Source organism: Ambystoma mexicanum, chromosome 1q (genome assembly GCF_040938575.1).
Source record: "Ambystoma mexicanum isolate Mex_15411 chromosome 1q, UKY_AmexF1_1, whole genome shotgun sequence".
Classification (NCBI taxonomy): domain Eukaryota; kingdom Metazoa; phylum Chordata; class Amphibia; order Caudata; family Ambystomatidae; genus Ambystoma; species Ambystoma mexicanum.
The window spans coordinates 979,306,719-979,320,091 of NC_090922.1; positions in this window are offsets into that span (position 1 = coordinate 979,306,719).

Consider the following 13,373-nt stretch of genomic DNA (forward strand, 5'->3'; position numbering starts at 1 on the left):
GTGTCAGAAATATTGTCTGATCAATGATTGCCGCACGGCACGTCCCTCCTGTGCATCGGCACCGGGATGCTGTCCTGCCAATTCTTCCTCCTCCTTCCCTTCATCATCATCAGGTGGTTGCAGCTCCGTGCCAGGGGGCAGGGTTACGTCCCGATGGATGCACATTCAGAATGACTCTGCGGTGTGGGGATATGCTGGAGGCAGCGACATAGTGCATATGCAGTGCATATTGCTAGATGCCCTTACAGTGTGTGAGGGCTGCCGTTGAGTGGTGCATGTGCTGTGGGATGTGGCCTGGTCACCTGTAGTGTTAGGTGTCGGCCTTACTTCATCACTGTGGGATTTGGTAGTCATGTGCCATTTCACTGGCTCTGGGGCGCAGTGTTCGGTGAGGTGCTCATCGTGCACTGGCCTCATTTCCACCCAGGTGGAGTAAGCATCTCCCCCCCTACCCACCCAGCTGGAGTATGCAGGCACCCACCCCATAAGCTTGATGCACTGCCATGGGCCAGTCAGGCAACACACCAAGCAGCCAGGCACGTCGTCCATCATGTCGCTCCATGTAGCGTGGTAGCATGGTATTCCGCAGGACCAAAGAGTCATGAGTTGATCCTGGATAATGGGCACAGCAATGTGTGATGATCTTGCTTGTGCTGCATACCATCTGCACGTTGATGGAGTGGTATTGCTTGCGTTTGCGATACGCCACCTCCATGGCATGCAGGACCACCAAATCCACGTGGGTGCAGTCGAGGGCACCAATACAATTTGGCATGCCTGCCAGTGCATGGAAGGCAACTTTTGTATTGCATATCTCCTGGAGAGTCCGTGGTAGGGATATGTAGTCCCTTGTGTGCTTGAGGAGGACATCCAGCACTTGGTTCAGTATCCGGGAAAATAAGGGTTGTGATATGCCATGCATGTGCCCCACTGTGTTCTGGTAGGTGCCTGTGGCAAGGAAGTGGAGCACAGACACTACCTTCAGTGGAGGGGGGATGGCGGTGCGTATTTCTATGAGGCTCACTATGTCATCATGTATCAGGTCCACTATGGTGGGGATGGTGTCACGGTCATGCCGGTACAGGGTGTGGATCTGCTCTGGTGTTAGGTTGTAGGGGGTGGCTCTGATGCGAGGGATTGTGGGCTGCTAGTGTGGTAACGGTGGCTGCACTGGTGGGGCATGCTGGGCCTGTCTCACCCTCCTTCTCCTCCTGTGTATCCTCTGTGGTGGGGGCTGTGGTTGTTGTTGTCACTGTTGCTGTTGTTGCTGCCTTGCAAGAAGGGCCTGCAGCTCCAGTAATGCTACTACTATTGGTATCATCTTGGTGTGGGAGGGGGTGTGGTGTGTGGGTGTGCTCCTTTTGTGCTGTGCCAGACTCCATTGCCTCCACCTGTGCTGATCGTGTGCACCTGTGGCTCTTGGAAACACTGCTCAGGGGTCTTAACACCTTCGCGGAGATGCCGGTGTTTACTCCATGCCGGTAAGGTACTTTTCGGGCTTCAGGAGGCCGTTATTTGCATGTCCGCATTACTTGGGATCAGCTCCGGTTTACGGCATGCCACTAATATCGGCATGGTGTGTCACGCACGCGACCTTAGACTGCTATTTACGGCATCATATTTTACGGTGCCGTAAATAGCGGTCTGGTTGGTCAGAATAGCCCGTAGCGGTAAGCGATGCCGGTAATCCTTTACCGGCATCGTTTTTCCCTTACCTCCAACCTCGGAATGACCCCCAATGTCTGTGTCCAGCCTCCAATGCAGAACTGATCGGGAATTAAATTCCCTTTACATGCTTTCAACTCAATTGTTGATTGACTTCCAGTCGTGTAGCAAACCAACGCGTTTCCACCCACACATTCGCAGTTCAACTTCACAACATACTATCTTCCTTTTACACATATGCATCACAATTCCCATGCAGCATTATAATTTCTCCCCTCTCCTTGATTGCATACTTAAAACTACCAGCTTAACACATGGTCACGTGACTGAACACTCTGTATTTTCCCTTCCACAGGAGGGTCATTAGGCATTTTACATTCACAAGCCCTCTGAGTGGGAACCAATCAGAATTGGGATTACACATCCCCTTTGGGCCAATCCTGGCAACTCTCACGTATATATGCCTTATCGAAGATGGCGGCCAGGATTGAAAGATCTCCAGACCGTCCATCCCGTATCCAGAGGCACTGCTGGTCCGTTAGGTAAGCACCTTCTCTCTCTAGGGCTACCCTGTTCACTTCACACCCCCATGAGGCGCCAATGCAGTCTTAGCTGTAATTTCGCAGACAGTACCCCCTTCGCCCACTAGCAACACAACACCAGCACCTTCACATCCTATATCAGGAAGTCAGTGAGCATGGCACTAGGGCCACTCCCCCCCCCATTTCCTTCATATCTATATTGCAGGACACCATTGATACATTACAATTACGGGAAATTTTAGGATCATCACGAATCTGCCATACCTTAACTGTTGTATTACACAATTCCTTAGGAATATCCGCCTTTTTTTCCCCATTTATGCAGTCACCACTCTGACATCGATTTCGAGTGCACTGTGTCTAGCCTTTATTAGTGCTCCGTGCACCAAAAATAGTCTTTGCACACAAGATGCATCACTGCTGTCAGCTGCATTTACCTAGACTCATAATACAGGGGACTCCCAGTATGACACCATGTATACGGTTGGCCACACGATCACCATGAATCCCTTCACACCCTTACTGGTATGATCACACTGATCACCAGGACTGTGAGCATCTCAATCCCCATGCCGATGTATGTTCATGATCCATTCATCACCATGCCTATCATGCTTAGCACCTTTTTAATCTCTGTGAACCGACATGTCCGTGCCACCTGATGCACCCGTGTTGACATCTTCAATTGACCTAGACTCATGCGGCAGGGAACCTGACACTTCCCCCACACTGATGAGCACTCAAGTCACACCACTATGCTTAAACATTGTGGCAAGCACAGGGCAACCTACGCACAACGCATCACATTGAACCACTGGGGGGGAGTAGCTCCCCCTCTGGGACACCTGTGTTGCTGTCTCAGCCATTGGTACTTTTGGCAATCAGGCTTTTTCCACACCAGATTACTCTAGTTAACAATCCTTTTATTTCTATCCACCAGCTGCTTACCAGCTCCCCTACAGAGGGTCCAACGAATACACACTGAGCAAAGTAATAACCTAATTATTCACAGTACATCTCAGTTTTTTACTATTCAGAACCTATCCTAATACTTCACTCTCTACTGCTCCTTGTTGTTCCGACCCACCCTTCTCTCATGGTGCATTCTACAACTACAATTGTATACAGTGTCTATATCTATGACTGTTGTCTACCAAAATTGGGATGCAAATATGTCATAATGTTTTACAGCATGCTCGCCATACAAATGGGCACGAATGCTGTATACATATTCAACGTTGTGTCACATTGTGCACTAAAAAACACCATTCACATCACACTCTCACACACAATCACTTAACACTTCTAATTGTTTTATGGCCACGCTTGTTTACATAGCCTTGATAAAGACCTTTTTGGGTCGAAACAGATGGTGGCTTTGTTCATGAACTAAATATGAGTGTACATAGGTATGGAAAAATAAAAAACACTGCACTACAGATATGGATGGCAAGAGAGGGTTCCCCAAACCCCTCCCTTCTCCCATCGTGTTTCACACACATGGAGTCTTGAGCAATGCATATGGGGTACCTTCAATCAGACAGCAGGAAGAAACCATAACACAGAACACTGCATCAGTGCAGCGATCCATTGTTCCCCTTGGCTCCAGCCACACTCCTCTTCTAGTATTTTGGTAAATGTTTTCTGAGATACCGCCAAAGGGCATTATGTGGTATTGTAAATAAAATACTGCAAGGGGCATGACGTTATGTTCTAGAGTGTACTAAGTCCAGTGGTGGCTTACCCTTAGCAACCCCGTTATAAAACAAATACCAGGCAGTTCTGTTTATTGTAGACTCACTGTTATACTACAGAAATACCACCCAAAAAACACTAAGGGGCCGATTCATGGAACAACTGTGCACCGAAATCCATGGCGCAAGCTGGCGCAAGTGTGAAAAGCAAGCGCACGCGTGCGATTCATTGAAGGTCCTGCGAATGTTTTCCCCGGGATGTGTGCCAAATTTGTGCTTGGTGCACACGGGCGCGCACGTCACTGCAACATCCCAAACGCTGTGCGTGACGCGCACAGCGAAAGCGCACAACGTGTAGCCCACACAACAAAAAGTGGGAAGAACACACGGAATGGGGAACAACGCTTGAAAAAGAAGGCGTAACTGGGGGAAGGACTGCTGGGAAATACACAGAACGTTTGCACGCACGCGAACAACACGTATTCATGGAATCGAATAGGGGAAACCCACGCACACCAAAAGACACACACAGGTGTAACATGTCCACCACACGATGGCAATCGGAAGCATCCCCGCGCAGTATAAAAGTGTGCGCAAACAACAAACACGTATATACAGCTACGATGAATGTCCCATTTCTCGCAGCACTGATTGTGGGACACCGCAGGAGGAGGAGAATAGCCAGGGCCCGCATTTCTTTGCCCAGGACCAGCCTTTTTGGGATGCCTGATGACAAGGTCTATGGCAGGTACAGGTTTCCACCCCATACCATCCTAGACCTGGTCATGGAGTGGGAGGATGACCTTACATCACCCACCTTGTGCTCCCAAGCACTGAGCCCCTTGGAAAAGGTGCTCAATGTCCTGCATTTTTTGGCCACTGGGTCATTTCAGCGGACAACTGCCATAGTTGGGGGTGTCTCACAGGTCACGCAGTCACGCTGTCTACACCAGGTTTTGGAATTCATGACTGCACGCCCCTCAGTCCGCAGGCACATATACATGCCCAGAACACCCTCAGAAAGGCAGGTCATGGTCCAGGACTTTTACAGGGTGGCACACTTCCCCAAAGTGATCCATGCCATAGATTGCACCCATGTGGCCCTACGTCCACCTAGGGCCACTGAGCACATTTATCGAAAGCAAGCGCTGGCATTCCATCAACGTACAGGTTGTATGTGATGCCAATGGAACCATCACCTCTGTCTATGCAAACTATCCTGGGTCTACCCATGACAGTTTCATATACAGAATGTCCGCCCTGAGCTGGGACCTGGAAGCTGGGAAGCATGGCGACACATGGCTCATTGGTGAGTACAAATGTCTGTGCATATGCATGCATGTCACACACAGACAAATACACAAACCCAACTAATCACAACCATTATGACCTCCCCAGGGAACAGTGCCTACCCTCTGAGCAACAACATGATGAAGCCAATACGGAACCCCAACACACCACCCCAGGTAAGATACAACGCTGCCCATATTGCAACCAGGGGCATAGTGGAGCGCACATTCGGAGTGCTCAAGTCACGCTGTCGCTCCCTTGACCGCTCTGGCGGCCAGCTACTATATACACCACCAGTAGTGTGCACGATCATTGTGGCAGCATGTGTCCTGCACAATGTTGCAACACAGTGGTGCATACCGGTGGACATGGTGGTGCCCCTGCTCATGGGAGTGGAAAGGGCACGTGTCGAGGCAGCCCAGATCCAGCATGTGGCCACATTTTTCACCTAAACGCCCACCCCTGCGGAGTGCACACAGGCCTGGCACAAACCAGGTGACAATCGATGATGACAAAGAGACAGTCAACTGTACCAACTTTACCACGCTGAGAATGTTGCCACGGAAGTGCCACTTTGTGTGATCCCTAGCTACTTAAACATAACCAATCCTGTGTGACCAAAAGGAACACATGCAAGGTGTAAATCGCACCACCCCCCTGCAAAACAGGCCATGACAATCAGTGGTATGTCACCCAAACCCTCCCAACCCACATCACCCTTGTTGGCCACACCATGACATGGCATGCAACAGCAAAAGAGGAAACCAAAAGCACAACACATAACCAATTACACGTGATAAATGGAAATAGGCCCGAGACAATCACACCTGACATGAAATCAGATGAAATGACTGACCAACAACCTCCCACATTTACAAAGTCACACACAAATGCATGCCACCAGCGGTACCATAAACAAAAGACAGAATGCCTGTTGGCATGCACATTGGCCAATCCAAATCCACAAATCCCTAACCGTGTGCTCTATGTATGTCCTGCAACACACCGCTCAGCACACAGCACAGTGAGCAGCCACTGTGTTGGGGATACACCTTGAGCATCATACAAAATGGACAAGCAACAAAAATAACCTACTGATGCATGTACACGATCCCCAAATGGTAAGTGTTCACAAGCTGCAGGGACACAGCATGACAGAGAAGGCAATCTGTGTGCACGTGTGAGCAAGGAAGGTGGTTGAATGTGTGGTGGAGCATTGTGTAAGTGTGTCTGTCAGTAGGGACATGCACTCAATACATGCATGTGAAATCAAGTGACCCTCATTGTCCCGTACACATCACATGTGAACATTGGCCATGTGTAGTCCCCAGTATGTCAAACCACAGCAATCCCCTGACACCTGAAAAGTAAACACAACACAGGAACAGCCATTGATCAGGAGAACACATCATGTACATAGTACCCCACAATGACAATGTTTGAGAGTGCCCAAATACTGTAGCCCAAGCGTACTGTCCGACAACAAAAGGCCCTCCCTCATTTACTCATCACCATGACCTTCAGACGAACTGTGTCTGGGGTCCATTGGCTTCTTCCTTCTAGTCTACCTGGCTTCACGATCCCCCTACCCCTTTGTTTCCTTGTTCTACCTTTCGTGTAAATAGGGTCCAGCCCCCTCAGAGGCCACCTTGACTGGTAAAAATACCAAATCGCAGCAAACTCCAAGGAGCCAAACCCCCAAACCAGGGAAAAAGCCTGTCGGCACCAAAAAACCCTGGAAGAGTCTCCAGTAGATTACTTGAAGTCGCTGAATATGACCAAGCACATGTCCAAGCAGAATGATAGAATAAATACCAAGGTAGCACAGCTGAACAATGGTTCAACAGGATGGGTAGCAATTTCAGTACACAATAATCAATGAGGATGCAACAACAGATGGGTATTGTCACAGCTTCAGTCTCCAGGTGCAGGAGTGGCACGAACCAACCACCCCCTCTGCGGTCTGGACACCTTACTTACACAGGCCTCCGAGAACCCATGGGGAAAGAGGGTTAGGGATCCATTGGTTGGATAGGCATCGGTATTTAGGATAACCGGAAAGAGGCTCAGGAGAGGGGAGGTGGATGGGCAAGGGAAAGTAGTGAAAATACAAAATACAACTATTGACAATTACACATACTCAATAAGAGAAACCATGTACTTCATGCACATTGTACAATATGACTCAAAGGCAAGTAAAAGAGAGACTTATCTCTGGGGTGAGTGCTGACCTCCTGCCTGCGCACTCTCAGGTCCAGTAACAGGAGCATTTCAATGCTGCAAAGAGAGCATGAGTTACTATTCTGTGTGTGTTTTTCCCACACACGCATAACACCATTCATGTCTCGAACTTAGTGACTCCTCCCCAAACAAGCACTCTTGTCTGCTGCTATGTCTGTTTAGTTTTGCTGGCCCCCGTGACGGTTAATACACTGTTAATGTGGTAAGGTAGCCGCACGTGTCCCCGTGTTAAACGGAAGACCATGGGCCTCATTACACGGTAGACGGTAAGGGTTTACCGGTACCGGTAAGGGCACCGGTACCGGTAAACCCTTACCGCCTTACTACGAGTTCCCTTTGCGGGACCCGACCTTAACGGCTGGTTTTACCAGCCGTTAAAGTAGGGTGCCGCAAAGGGAACTCAGTGCTAATTACGATACCGCAATTTGCGGTACCGTAATTACCACCTTCCCCATTGCCATTATGCCCTATGGGGGCAAAAATGGGAATGGGGAAGGGCCTTGGTGAATGGGGAATTACCGGCCCCGCTCACCTTGGAGTAGGCCGGTAATTCCGCCATCCACCAAGGCGGACATGTTAAAAAACCGGCGGCAACCATGGCGCTAATAGCACCATGGTTACCGCACAACGTGTAATGAGGCCCCATGTGTTAAGAATCACACATGATAGAATGTGCCTCGGATGTGCTGCTAGACGCATGTGGCAAGGTGCGACTTCAGTACAAGTAGCGGTCTGCCACCCGCAGCTTTCTATAGGCAGCGCACGTGGCTAATTACATATGCTAATGATATGCACTGCACTCGAGTTTGTGTGTTGCTGGGTGCCCCCCCCCTTGTGCTGTATTAGTTTGTGACTAGGAACACTACTGCGCTAATAACTTAGCTTCTATGGATCAGGGGGGACTCGAGGATATGGCTGACGCCCCCTAGGTGTGCGCCTGACAACTGTGAAAGCTTCCTGGCATTTGCTCCTCTCCTCACCGTGGCTTAGCTGTACTGTGCGCCTCTCCCCCAATGCCTGACTAAGTTTACCAGCACCGGCGCTACTCAGCTTGCATGTGTGAGGGGCCTGGAGGAAGGTCGGTTGGGGCGTGGCCCCTTTTGCTGCTCACCTTGCTTGGAGCTTCTGGAAAGACATCTGCTTCTGTCGGACGTCTGAGCACAAGCCCCATGCTTCTGCTTGCACACTCATGCGCACGTGTGCACCACCCAACATGGCCAGGTTTTTGTAGTTCTTGACCCGGTGTCTGATGGGAAATGTAGTCTAGAGGCTCATTTTCCGGCAGAAAGGGCATAAAAGCTTTTAATAAGGCTGGAAATGTTCCTGTGTGTGTGTCTTCATGCTGGTTGTCACTGGGCCATGTCTGAGAACTACATCCGACCTCCTCCCACAAACCCCAGGTTCTGTACCTTGACAGGTAGAGCTGGAACTTGAGTTGAAAATAACCAAGGAGGCTGGCACAACAGGATCGTTGAGCTGATAGCGTGAACAAAGAAAGGCAGAGACAGCAGAAGTCTTGAAAGGCACAGAGAATGCAAGATAGCCGGAAACAGCTGACAGCAAGTTAAGAGCCACAACAGTTGAATAGCATTGGCAAATGCCAACAGCCAACATAAAGGCATGGATGTAATAGATGAAAGACAGGAGGAGTGACAGAAAGATGCTGTTGAACAGAATTGTACAGAGGCAAACCAAGGCAGTGTAAGAGTATGTGGAAATAACAGCCTGAGAGACAGACGGACAAATCTGCAACTAGGACAGTAGCAGGAAGAAGAACAGGGACTAAAGGCACCAGAAGGTGAATAACAAGTAAAAGAGCAGTAGTCCTGTATTGAGACTGCGCTCTCAGGCAGCATCAAAGTCCAAGAGGGAAGACAGACACAACACGCCATCCAAATGGAACAGAGCGTAGTAGTAGTATAGGTGGACATCTCAGGTGAGGACTGGACCATGACTTGTGCCTGTTGGGTCATATTCCTAAGGCATCCTCCTTTGACACAATACCCAAGGGCTGAACTCAACATGTACCGACTTGACATTGTCAACATCCGGCCCCCTCCCACCATCAGTGTGACTTTGACAGCCAAAGGGTGCAGGCTATTGGCTACAGCATGAAGTGCATCAAGCACATATACAGGCAAGAAAAGAACATACTTCACAATCAACATCAGTAAATGGACATTTCAATAATGTACTCACCAAAATTGATTGCAGACATGCCGTGGAGAAAACATCCATAATCCCCACTAGGGGTGTTAACACAAGTAGTACAGCAGCGCGCAGGCCACAGATCTGATGAAAGTACAATGCCCTTGTGTAAATGGTTGTAACACCGAACCATCCTTGCGAGCCCATGGATAGGGGAAGCAGGAGTGGCATATGTGAGTCAGGACACTAAGACGCAAACACATACACGAGACAAGCTTGAAGGTCCCAGCTGGAACAGACAGTGGATACTTTCAAAAGCCACAAAGCACCACACCGTCACATGATTGCACAATAGACAAACAATTTTAAACTATATTAAGTAATTAAACTAACTATAAAAATTAAAAATGGCCACATACAACCCGGGGAGGCACCCAGGAGGGGGAGGTACAGGGTGCATCTCAACACCCACATGCGATGATGTTGAGATTTAAAAACTCCATGGGCTCAATGCCAGCACGGCCTGAACTGTGTGGGAGATAAGTTGTCGTCCTTCTCACCCTCTGACTCAAACGGTGGACGTGGCACAGAACCCTGACCATGCCTATGCGCAGCTTGCCCCTCGTTGACAGCAAGTATTTGGGACTGGTGAGCCTGATTCTGTGTGGCAATGACACGTAGGTCAGCATAGAGAACACCACATGATACGCATGCTTCCTCTTGCAAGATAGCACATGTAACACAGAGTTCTTCCTGCATGGACTGACATGACATCTGGAGCACCTCCCGGCATGCACGTAGCTCATCCGAGATGGTATTCTTAAGCTGCTCTAATCTCTCCTCTGTCCGCTGCCTCTAGTACATCAAGAGCACACCTAGAGTAGATCTGAGAGATCGATAGTCATCCCTCAGGGCCTCCCTGTGTGCCTCTGCATGAGCAGCAAATGCTTGACGCAGAGACACCATTTCAGCCCGGCGTGCCCCGTCTGAGGCCGCCATGCTCAGCCTGAGTGAGCGGGCTGTGGACTGTGCTGCCCCCTGCTGGAGATCCACCTGCCTGGCAAGGGGGAGCACAGATTGGATCACACGTTCCATGCTCTGAGCAATCTTATCAATTGCTCACCCTGTTGTTCTGAATTGGCACGCATGGATCGCTCCCACTCAGTATACCCCAGTGGCGCACGGCCACCGGGTTGCCGGGCTTGACACCCGCGGGGCCCAAGGAGCCGTGGTCCTCGCTGTTTTGGGACTGCCTGCGGCTACATGACTACATCCCTCCGTTAACGTGTTGCCCCAGGCACATCATCAACTTGTGTGGAGTGTGACCGTGCGTCCCAATCCACCACAGGCGTAGTTTCCAACACCATCTGGCCCCTCAGTGCAGGTGTCGCTGACAGAAGATCGTCCGCATCAGAATCACTCACTGTCGACGATTGAACATGACGCGCATCCAACTCAACATTGTTGTCAGAGTGATCATCCGGGCTAGACTCATTGGCAGCCCTAGACATGATGGTCTGGAGCACAAGTTGGTTCTCGTGGTCTACCACCCCACGACCCCCACTTGTGCCGGGTTGCTGATGTGATAGCAACCCAGTGTCTGGAATGACATCACCATCCTCTGGCTCCATTGCGTCATCATCTGCAATGTGGAAAAAACAAACATGAGTACACATGTCAGAAGCACATAACCCGCACACACATAGACATCACAACGACAGCCAACACATGAAGCACACATGTCACACACAAATGAACATCCGGCATGCATCCAGTTGCATTGATATGCAAACACATCCAAAAAGCAGAAATGGATGTGTCTAAATAGCAAAGCCTACACATGTACAGAATGCCGTATATCACCCCCTTCACACACCACCACTGTCAAGCACATGTCACAGGCAGAAAAGACAGATGCAACAAAGAGATGACACATACCATAAGCATGTCTGAACTGCAAAATGGCCACAGATGCAAGTGAATCTAAACACACAATGACAAACGTAATATGCATGTACACATGCGTCACTAAACCATCATCACCAATATAGCTTCATCCATCTGCAGCTCGGCCCATACCGGGCCTCATGGGCCATGTAGACATAGTGAATTTAACGAGCAAAGCGAGGGCCTGCAACCAGGCATGAGGGACCATAACGCACAGTACGGTCTGAGCTGCCGGCCATGAAGCCTCCAGAACACCCCTCAGGGTCTGATTGAGCACATTGTGCATTGATTGTTCCCTAAACCATTATTCAGTGCGTCAAATCATCATGAGCAGGCCGCAGCAGATTAGCTTAGTGGGCTTGGGCATACACATACTGCACCACAGTGCACCTTCAGGATTGTGCCAGTAGAACATAACGGGCGCAATGCTGAAATCACACCAGCATTAACGTTAATCAACTACATTTTAGTCATTCAACCAAAAAGCTAGAGAATACACATGTGTAAATGAACACATTCACACACACATGAGTGAGTAGCTGCAATGTTGCACTACACAACATTGAAGCTGCTTGCATATGTACATGTGAAAGTCATCAAGAACACCCGTGTCCAGATACACCCGTAGGTGATTATGAATAGCAACCTATACAGCAAAGCAAGCAGCTACAACACTGCTTGCTTCGATGTATGTGAACGTGTACACGAGGCTCCACAGTCATTACAACCCGATTGGCAGGCTACAATCAATCAGCTGCCTATACCAGTTGTTATAGGCCACAGATTGAACAATCAACTTTGCTAAACACTCACTAGGGTGTTCCAATACTGAGTACATGTGTCATAGGATGCACCTGTGCCCGTGGCTTGCATGACAGTGAAGGGATGACAACCTGACCATACATGCCAGGTCACTTTGACATTGCAGCAGTGAGTAGGCATGTAGAACAGTGTTGGAGCAGTGCAGAACATGTGTATGTCAATGACTATCTACATGAACAAGTACATTATGATGTCAATCAATAAACATGAAGGCAGTGTAAGGGCAAGTTCAGGCATCATGTGCAATGCGCATGCAATGGTTTGCATGGCTACAGGCAACCCCCCCTAGTGAAAATGCAGGGAGGCATTGCATGGCAGCGAAAGGTTGACCAGAGAACTGTGTATTGGCAGACAGTGTTGACTAGCATCAATTGCATCATCTGAGTCAACTGACAACACAGCAGATGAGAATGGGACAGTAAGCAGGACACATGATGAACCCTCAGTAGTACAGCCATTTGTGCAAAAGGCTATGACACCCTAAACAGGTGTGTGATGCAGGACTGAGCCAGAGTGGGCATGGAATGGATGATCAAATGCCATTAAATGTATGTAATCCTGTATATGTACTACAATGTTCATCCTGCCAAGGACACATAGGGGCATGCATGGAATGCACATGGAGCATGAATGGGCACTCATGTCCCTGCGTAGCATCTGCCATCTGCACAGTCCGAGTGAGACACCCTGCATCAAAGACAAAGGATGTACCCCACTGTATGTGTCTGGCAGGTTGGTAGGGGGAAGTGTGCATGTACACAGGAGCGTTGAACAGGCCATTGCAGTAGTCCAACATGATACCCATCAGTGACATGGTGAAATTGGGGTGCAGGGGGGTGGAGGGATAAAGGAGCATGCCTATGCAGAGTACCCTCATGCAAGCAGAACACACATGCACGTCAGTCATGCGATGACATAATCCCAGTGCTGAGTGGAAAGACACCCCAATCTACATGCAGAAGGGCCAGTGAGCTGGAACATGGACTGGAGGGACAGCCGGGTGACTAGCATGTGAGTAGGGTGC